This window comes from Vanessa tameamea, chromosome 3 (genome assembly GCF_037043105.1).
Source record: "Vanessa tameamea isolate UH-Manoa-2023 chromosome 3, ilVanTame1 primary haplotype, whole genome shotgun sequence".
Classification (NCBI taxonomy): Eukaryota; Metazoa; Arthropoda; class Insecta; order Lepidoptera; family Nymphalidae; genus Vanessa; species Vanessa tameamea.
This window is the reverse complement of record NC_087311.1, coordinates 1,017,548-1,028,523: the sequence shown is the minus strand read 5'-3', so window position 1 is coordinate 1,028,523 and position 10,976 is coordinate 1,017,548. Positions and strand designations below refer to the sequence as shown.

The 10,976-nt window shown below is 32.6% G+C and overlaps 1 non-coding gene across 1 annotated transcript; it reads right to left on the bottom strand.

Moving 5' to 3' along the window:
• Nucleotides 1-952: 952 nt before the first annotated feature.
• Nucleotides 953-1,024, bottom strand: Trnad-guc (transfer RNA aspartic acid (anticodon GUC)). Its single transcript has one exon. It is a non-coding gene; the product is annotated as a tRNA-Asp (tRNA).
• Nucleotides 1,025-10,976: the final 9,952 nt, after the last annotated feature.

The following is a 10,976-nucleotide window of genomic DNA, read 5'->3' as shown; positions in this document are numbered from 1 at the left end:
TGGAATATGCTCCAAACCTTCTCCTCAAAGGGAGAGGAGGCTCAACAGTGGGAAATTTACAGGCTGCTAATGATGGACATCAATAAGTATGAAACAAACAATTTTTTTGCGTTTTTAATTCTAACAGAAACAGATACTTACGTCGTTATTAGTTAATCTTATAAGAACAAGCGGTTTTACGACATAGCATCTACCGTTTTTTTTTTAATGTTTAATCAATGTTATAAGATAAAACATTAATTTTGTTGAGACTTGCAGATGATTTTTTGCCATTTATGTATCTGTCGCAGCCTACTACTTTAATTAGCCATTGAAGTACCTAGCCATTTTACTAGTCGGTTAATTTGTTAAATAAAATTTAATATTTTATTTAATATCCTAATTGCCTGCGATATGTCCACCGGTGTGTAAAGGAATAAGCTCCCTTCTGTGCGAATTATATGTTATTCTACTTGGAAAGTATACTTTTAAAACCGATCTATATAACTACGTTTGAATCGTCTTAGTTTTATTGACAAAGCGACTTACTAGGTGAAATAGAAGTAAAGGTTTGCTTTCGAAAAATTGTTAAATAATAATAATAAATTCTTAAATATTTAAACAACATAAATATGTCAATAAAAACATATTTCTCCGTTTGCATTATTGGTGTATCCTTTTTTATTGATTTAACCATAGGAGTTTACGATATATTGGTTTATTTTTTTGGTATCGTACTCTTAAACTAGATTAGTTTGTTCGGACATTGCACAACCTCTTAGACAATGACAAAAGTTATGTTAGTAGTGGTATTGATAAATATTTCAGTTAAAAATAACTAACACTAATTAGTTAAATGTATCATAATACAGTCAACTTTTAACGAAGTGTTCACTTGGTCAATCTAAACTATTCGTGCGATTAAATTTATATAGACCTTGACGCTCTAATGTCAGTTAAAATAGTAAAACATCTCCCCGGCAGGGAATCGAACCCCGGTCTCCCGCGTGACAGGCGGGGATACTTACCACTATACTACCGAGGATGATACGAATTTGATATAAAATGAGAATCTTATAATTTCAATGAAATTCTTATTTCCAACAATCATTATCCACAACACTGTTTTGGTTTCATTACCAGATCAGCATGATGGCACCAAATAATTCACTGTTATCTGAATCCCTTAAACTTTTACATATACGTCCACTCATCACGTATTCTACCGGCAAACAGGAATATTAAGTAGTTTTGGTTGCAGGTTTGAAGGACTAGTGTCACTATAGAGACAAGAGATATGACGTCATAGTTCTCCAGGTGGTGGTGAAGATCACTTACTATCACGGTTAACCAACTACCAAATTGAATTTAAAAAAGTCGGTATTTTCCATGTAACATTTATATATACCGCCTCCAAATATTCCTAGCGCCGATATATTTATAATGTCACGTGTATCGTGAGGTCGAGAGGGCAGCTGTTACTTTTATGCTCATCGGTTCGCTGCCTCGCCAACCCTATTGAGTCGGCTATGCTTCTTCGCTTCTTATATCTATACATACACACAGTACACTGTATTGTTGTGTTCCGGTTAGAAGGGTGAGTGAGCCAAGGTAATCACAGGCACAAGGGACATAACATCTTAGTTCCCAAGGTTGGTGGCGCATAGGTGATGTAAGGAATGGTTAATATTTCTTACAGCACCTTTGTCTATGGGCGGTGGTGACCACTTACCATCAGGTGGCCCATAAGCTCGTCCGCCAACCAATGCCATAAAATTAAAAAAAAAAAACATAATTCCTATATACTATGTTATGTTATTTCAGACTTTGAAGCTCGCGGCTTATATCTGACAAATTTATATGAATTAAAGTAAACTTAACTAGTTATTCTGTTCAACTGCAACGTGCGACGGTTCTTTAAATAATATCTAATCTAAAAACAATTTGTAAAATATATTTACTGACAATATTATCTTCTGATTTCTAGTACCTATAATATATTTTTGATGTATAATATATGTCCTCTTGCTCTCCTGCAATCTGTGGGAGTGACGTCATGAAGAGGGACGGAAGTGTGTAACAGGAAGTCGATAAAGCGCGCGCTATTTACTATGACCAATGCGCGCGCTATGCTGGAGATGCTAGGGATGGATAATCTTGCTTATTACTAAGGTGAGATGCTATACGTCATACATGACTACAGGAAGAGCCTTAGGCATAGCTTTTTAAATTAAGTAATATTGAGATTAAATAAGAATAATAAGTCATAAAATCGTTAAAAAAAATAGTTTCATTCGATCGAGTAAAAATCTTGGAAGAGGCTTTTGTAAACTTTGGAAGCTAAGATGTTACGTTTCTTGTGCTTGCAGTTACACTGGCTCACTCAAACCGTAACACAACAATACTAAGTATTGGCGGTAGAATATATGTTGAGCTGGTGTTACCCAGACGGGCACAAAGACTAACCACCAAGTAATTACTACTTATATATATATATTATATATACTTATTATTATACTAATTTCATGTTTGTCTAAGGTCTATGAGCGGTGGTGACCACTTACCATCAGGTGGGCCATTTGTCCGTCTACCTGCCTATATCATAAAAAAACTAAACTATTTATATTATGTAAAATAAATAAGAGGCATTAACTCTATTAAAATTCAACAATTTCAGTTTTATTATGTAATTAGAGTCGTAATTCGACTAGAGGCCAGTTTATGAGAAAAGTTCAGAGTCTGGATGGCTCTTCACACCCAGAACAAACATCTCCAAAGCCGCTTAGATTCAGAATCGACATACTATATCTAACTTTATACAAGCTATTTCAACTTTTAAAACTTTTCGTATTTCGTCTACTAATTGGAATTTTATAGTTTTATTTAATTCAAACCCGAATGGATACATATAAAAAGAAATATTTAAACTTTTTATTAATATAAAATAAAAATACGAAATACACAATTATTTCATAATTTTATGAAAAATAGTTTCTGATCAATTACTCATAAAACTTAAATAAGCAAGTCATGCGTTAATAACTCTATTCTGTTCAACTAATAACTATAATCAGTTAATACTGATTTTAAAAATCTATTGAAATTTATATATATAAATCTTTATTAATTTTGATTAAGAATTATTAACATTAAGTCCTTAAATATATGCAAATATTAATTAAAAATAATGACTGTATAAATCTTGACCGCGTGGTATGGTAACAAGATCTAAGATATCCGATCCTCTGGGCAAAAAACGAAGCAGCCCTCCTATAACCAGGTGGAGGCAATAAGGCGAGGTGTTATACTTTTAATGAAGCTATATATATATAATTATAATATACACTTATAACAATCTCTTCCTATCCTATCGGGCACGGAGGCCAATCTCGAGCAGAACATTTGTGCACTCTCGTAATTCGATGGCATGCCAAATCCAGTACGACCGGAAGACGGAAAGAGTTCAGGTGCAAAAACAATGGCTTAACGTGCTTTTCGAGACTTACACTTTCGACATCCAGACTTCGGGCTGTTACTGAGAATTTTTCATCAAAAGAACCTGATAACTTTTTATTGGCCTGACCTGGGATTTGAACCCAGGATCTGCGGTCTTATATCTTGCTACTAGATCATGAAGATATAAAGAAATCCTAATTGTGATAGAAGGTTACTAATATTATTTTTTATTTACTTGGTAGGGTTTTGTGAAAGCCCGCCTGAGTAGCTACAACCCACTAATCAGATATTTTATCCGCTTATCAGCAATACATAGTAAAGGTGATTGAGCCCTTATAATTATCGGTACAAGAGACATAATTAAAATCTTACGTCAAAAGGTTAGTGACACATTGGCGATGTCGGGAATGATTAATATTTCGCAAGGCGCCAATGGCTATGGGCGGTGGGAACCACATACCATTGCTATTATCACCAGTGGCCCACATGCCCGTTTGTCTATCAACACTATAAAAAAAGACATAATCTTAATATTAGTAATACTACCGTCCTGGTTTTTTTTAACACAGCGACAGTTTTTCAAGATCACCTAGTCTCTAGCTAATACAGAATATTTTATGGTCTAGTACATTAATAAATAGTAACTGCGCCAAAACCAGTGTAGCCTCTATATCTTCACTCTCAAAATCCGAGGGGACGGCAAATACGAAAAGTAAAGAATTCAGATGCAGGGCTAAAGGCCATATATAAGTACTTTACGGTGCACAGGAGTGTAAACGTTGAGAATTTATACGCCGAGCTACTGGGGTTTTGTCAACAGAAACTTCGAGATTTGCTGTCATACAAGCTAACCAATATAGCAACGAGTAAAATGATATCGTATAATACTGTTACGAACGCGGTGCCTTATGAATTCTAAATGAAGCAAACAATGAGCGCTTTGTAAAAAAATAATTATTTAGAGTAACTGCTAGATCTTTTACTTGGAACTCATACTATCACACTTGAATGCGGGTTGGTGGATGCACATGGAGCAGTTTGTTTTTTTTTTTTCGATCTTTTGCATTTCGCATACGATGAATAAGCACATGAAAGTTCAGTGCATGCATGCCTTGGTTCGAACCCGCAATCATCGGTTAAAATTCGTATGTTCTAATCAATGAGCATCATCATGTCTGTATATATTGTGTAAAAAACGCAAAACTAAACTATACTTATTTTTTCATAAGTTACCATACAATACCAATATTCTTATGAGTAATAGCCATGTAGGTATCCATACGAATATATTGAACAAGATACTAAACTAACAGGTAACTTAGAAATTCAAACACGCATTGGTGCTCATCCCATATCTATTACTGCTCTAGTATATAAGCACTGTAAACACTTCAGTAATTACTATGCAGTAATAATCTGAACACGATTGTTAAGACTCAACTTCCGCACGACCCATAGAGCGTAGATAATAGATTATTTATACAAAATTATTGTGGAAAGATTTTCTACTAATGGAAGACATAGCAATGCCTTCAACGCCATGTATAAAATGTGTTGTGAACGCAAATTAAGAACCAGCAATCATCGTCAATCTTAATTTTCTAAGCAATTAGCCTTTTCGATTCTGCAAAAACAAAATATAAAACCATAACAATAAATTACAATCTATACAATAAAAGCGTCCGCAAAAAATTGAATCATGATACATTAGCAATCATCCCTTCAATCAGTTTCCGAAATCCGCGGCCATTAATAAGAGCCACAATCCTGCGGACTGGATTGTCGATTTGACGTCGCTCGTCGTTGGCTAATGACCCCTTAATTGGAAGCCTCATTGCATGTCTAATTGCTGAGGCAATTATCCACTTCATTTCACATGCACGTCGCGCTCGATGAAAGATTTAACACAGGACCGTTTTGTTTAACCCTGAAAGACCTAACTTTGATATCAGTCATTGTCTATTCGTGGTTTTCTTAATCAGCCATTTACTTTAGTCAGCTTGTCATGATTTTTGAGATATATACGGTCTTATTTATAATTTAAGTAAACAATGACTCATCTCTTTCTGTCTTTATTGATTTGTTATTAGAGAAAAGAAGACAGCATGCTTTCGATTCTGATTACCCTAATCGACAATTTTATTGGTGGAGCTGATATGTAAGTTTAAAAGATGAGACAGTTCATGTTGTATTGGTTTTTGCGGAAAACATTAATGTTCAAATTAGTAAAACTTTCGCCAATTTATTTTTATAAGCATTTATAGACCAATGTACACTGTACATTTAATATTGGGCTAGATTTTGTAAGCATTACCCATAATAGATGAATAATAATATTGAGTTAGAAAAGGTAATTCCTATAGACAGTTCCTAATTGGTAAGATATTACAGTACTGTTAATCTTGCTACTAAGAAAGAAAAAAGAATTAAAAAATCATTTACTTGACCTAATTCTAGAACGACTAAGCCTTTATAGGTTACATAATTGCGGAGAGCATTTGATCTCTAAAAACTTTATATTCTTGGCTCATGTAGCTCAGATCAAAGAATAAGGTCTAGTAGCTTAAGCCAGCTAAGATATACCAAATAGCAAAGTAATTCTAATCCGAGCTGCGATTGAGACAAACATCTATTTGCATTCAGAAACGTCTGTTACTGCGTCGTAAAAAATGTCATCGCTCATTCGATGTATCTGTAATATATGGTTGAAATAATACCAAACAAAATAAGACCCAAAAGTAAATTATACATATATTGTATACGGACGGGCGGATGGATCACCTGATACCTACTAAGTAATTGCAACTGCCCGCAGACATGGTGGTATTTAGTGGTAGGCTTTTGTGCAAGCCCATCTGGGTAGGTACCACCCACTCATCATATACACTACTGCCAAACATCAGTACTCAGTATTATTCTGTTCCGGTTTGAAAAGTGAGTACGCCAGGTAACTACAGGCACAAGGGACATAATATCTTATTTCCCAAGGTTGGCGGCGCATTAGAGATGTAAGGAATGGTTAATATTTCTTAAAGCGCCCTTGTTTATGGGTGGTGGTTCCCGCTTACCATCAGGTGGCCCATGTGCTCCTCCACCTACCTATGAAATATAAAAAAGATATATATATTGGTAGCTGTAAGAAATATTAACCATTCCTTACATCACACCAAAGTTTCTTGTGCCTGCAATTTTTCATGATTATAATCATATGTAGCATACGCACAACACTGTGTGTGTGTAGATAGCGGCGGCAGACGGGGCACATGAAAGCATATCGAGAGCGTTATGCCGTCGTAGCATACTAGTTTTAAGGGTAAGGCGCGCCAATACATGTTACGTATCAGAAATACTGTTAAATCACAAAAGGAAATTTAAAAAGATACTGGGATTAATGTATTTTCTTAAAACCCTTTTTCAAAAGAGTCCCTATAAAGTTTCATTAGTTTTGAAAGTCATATATTAATGTCTTACTTTTACGCTTCGTTTCTCGTATCACAAAAACGATTGTTTATTGATTAAAATGACAATTCATTAAATATAAAGAAACCCGACACTAGTTAAGTCTATTCACTTGAAGTTGAGAAGTGTTAATTGTAAATTTCACATTATTTCAAAACTAAAACAATCGCGTTGCACGTTTGAAATATGCGATAGCATTTTTACTAAAACGGTCGAAAATCAAAATTAATAAAGTTAGCTACAATTCAATTTCAAATGTAGGCTTAATAGCTCTCGCAATAATCGATTTAAATCAATTTCCAGGTGAGCGGACCGATGTAGGCTACAATTTAATAGAACTAGTTAAAACCGCTTAGTTATTTTCAACTTCGCAGTATTTTTTATGTTTTTATTTTACAATTGAGAAATTTTATACTATAATATATACACAAATAATAATGTAAAATAATGTTCATATTAATGATACTAAAGGTGTCAGAATTTATTGGTAATGGTGGTTAAGGGGACTACATGAGCTAAATGCAAGTTTTATAATGCAAAAAGTATATGATCCAACGCAGTAAACCAAATGAAAAAAATATATGATAATCTTCAGGATACATGCTAGTTATTTATTATTTTGAAAACATAATGTAATTAATTTGATACGATAGTAAAAAAATCACAAAGTTACCTCTAAATAATCTTTTAACAAATAATAACTACACTTATATACATTCAATAATTCTGATTTTTTGTCAGATTATTCTACAAGCAATATACTACTTTACCCCTGTGTCACTTTTTTAGTAAAATCAATAGAATTTTTTAAATATATATAATAATCTTATTTTAGAACAAATAGCGTACGCATGTGTGCGTAAACGCCATGTACAGACTACAGACATTGCCGGCCGAGGCCTGATGCTATACAGACGTGTCGATCTTTTGCCGCATCATTACGTTACGAGATATTTTTTTCTAATTTTAATTGTAAATTCATTGTTTCATGTTTTCTTATAATAAATATTATTCTTTGTTGTAAATAAATATATTAAGTTAAAATAGTGTAGTAGTAATTAGGCATTTGTTTTTTATTATATTATTTGTTATAAATTTTAATTGTATAAAAAACGTTTATCTAAATTAAGCGCCGAACATACATATGAAAGATATTAAAAGGTAAGAGTATTTTATTAGTAAACATATATTTTTTGTTTTTATAAATTATGAATATTGAAAACATCTATTAGAAAAAATGTGCAATCAGTTCGCATAGAATCAGATTTTTCGAGCTATTTTTTAAATATTACGATAGAGTATTTGGTCAAAGTAAGGAAAAAATAAATTGCGAGTTACTACATTCGATCCCCATGAACTCGAAGCAATATGATATTTTTCATTAAAAGTACTATGGGACATATTTAGATACATATTTTTTAAATACATACTTTTATAATTAATAAAAATATAATTACTAGCATATATTTATTTTTTACAGAATAAAGAAAGTCGAAAACAATAACACGGAAGCTATTTATATTGCGTAAGAGTTTAATTTTATCGATTTTGTTTATAATAGGAATTAAAGTTATGTATGAACTAATTTTAATAATAAAAAAAAAGTAAAGTCGTAATAAAAAAAAATTTAATTGTTGTGAACCAGAGAACTAGAATATTTAGAAGTGTCGTTTGTACGTAATTCAAAAATTTTATTTTTTTTGTAACGTCCGCCATATTGGATTGAATATGGCAGCAATTCATGAATCGTGGTTTGTCATCGAGACTAAATATGTGTGCCAACTTTCAGCTCCATAGCTTCAGTGGAAGTGGGTGTAATATTGATTGCAAGATTCCAGGACATATGTACTGTATGTACATATGTCCTGTATCATACATACAAGTGAAATTAAATAAAAGATTTGAATAAAAAAATTAACACTTAATGTTGATTTTTTGTAGTACCAAATATAAATAAAAATATTTTAAATTTAATTAAATCAGTTTTATTTTTTAATCATTTTCGAGTAACAGTCAAAAGCAATATAAATAATTCTAATATCCTATATATTTTTATGAGATTTATGATTAAACCTAGTATGATTAACCTAGTTAAACAATGATTCAACCAAATCGACGCGACGACATTTTTTTCTAGTAAATATTTAGATGTTTTTTTTTTAATTGACTATATATTTTTTCTTTGTGAGCCGATATTAATAAAACGAACAAACACTACGCTATTAGTTACCCCACGGTTACTACACTAAAGATTTTGAACACTTACGATTTTATTATATAAGTAGATTATCAAACTTTTATAAAATGTTAAAAATTGGTATGTTTTAATATTTAGTATAAGAACTAATTGTGGTATATATATATAATATAAATAAAAGAAAAAAAAGATTAAAACTAATTGTCTATTTTATTGTATACAAAATAAAAATAAAAATATTGTAAGTTTAATTGAATCAGCTTTATTTTATAATCATTTGTTAACTAACATCGAAAGAAATAAAAACAATTCTGTTGTCCTATCTATTTTTTATGAGATTTATGATTGATCTTACTTCGCTCAGTTTGGCGCCATCTATTAGAATATTTGGGCGTAACCTCATTACCTCGCTTAACCATTAGTTCACGGGCTTGCCATTTTTGTCGATTTTGTAAGTGTGTGCGTGCGATTCTCAAGGGCTCTTAGCTCTTTTAGTCCTCTTAACTAATCAATTATTCCCCCGGTTCATTTTGTGTCTGTTCTCCAGTTTTTAGAGTAAGCGAAAGTTAAAGAATAAATAATTAAATGAACAAAACTCATTATTAAATAGTACTTCTTTCTAAATAGATTTCTAGGTAATATGAAATATAATATTTACAAATATATAATCCTGGACTGATCTTCGTCCACGGCGGCCAAAGTCAAAGACTACCCAGGCGGGTTTGCTCAAAGCCAACTTACTGGTAGAGCTTTGTACAAGCCCGTTTGGGTAGGTACCACCCACCTATTAAATATTCTGCCGTCTAACTGCAATAGATACGTAGTATTGTTATGTTCCAGTTGGTAGTGTGAGTAAGCCAGTATAAATACAAGGGATATAGCACCATAAATCCCAGGGTTGGTAGTACATTGGCGAAGTAAGGAATGGTGAATATTTCTTACAACGCCTATGTTGTGACCACTTATCAGGTAACCCAGTATATATGTATATAAAAAAAATTAGAACGCTCACAACGGTCTCTCTATTCTTTCACTGTCACAGTCTAAGGAATGGCAATCCAGAACAAAGTTAAGGGGCATGACCATCCGCTTTACGTGTTTTCCTAAGTGCTAGAACGTAACATTGCCAACTTCCCAACTCCTGCCTGTCACTGAGAATTTCGTTACAAAAAACTCAATTACTTTTATTAGCCCGACCCGGGATCAATTAAACTTTTACTGGGAATGTGTACCCAATCCATGATATAAAATAAAATACTCTACGATTTTTTGTTCAATAAAAGCATTTTGATTAAAATAATAAATACCAAACATTTCTATTGCCATACCGACATACTTCAACTTCATGTGGATTAGATTTCATGAATATGGCTTTACTGGTTCCAGTTTTACCTGGAAATAAATTAAATAAATAAAACATAGAAATCGGTTCATTGGTCATGCGTAGGTACTCAATCAAATACTCTTTATTGTACACCAAATAAAAAAAAAACAAGCGATCTTTTCCAAAAAACCTTTGGTTATAGAACTTTACCCAGCGGTGCGCAACTGTACATACTTTCATAGTGGTGACCTAAAAGAACTATTTGGTTTGCGAAATGATTTATGAATAAATAAGATGCTTAGTATCCTTAACAGAGACAATTATCCGAAAAAAGAAATATTTAACAAAGTTGCGAGATCCTTTCTGGAGCAACATTATTGATGATATTTACCTGCCTGTTTTACTTAAAGCTATTTGCATTATGTCTAGGAAAATATTTCTCAATTCATGCTTATGAATACATTTATTAAATTAAAACATTTTCTCAGCCCTTCCGTCAACCACAAGTTTTTTGGTCGCTTTCGCGCATAGCCCATGAAGACGCTCCGAAAAAGTCGTTAA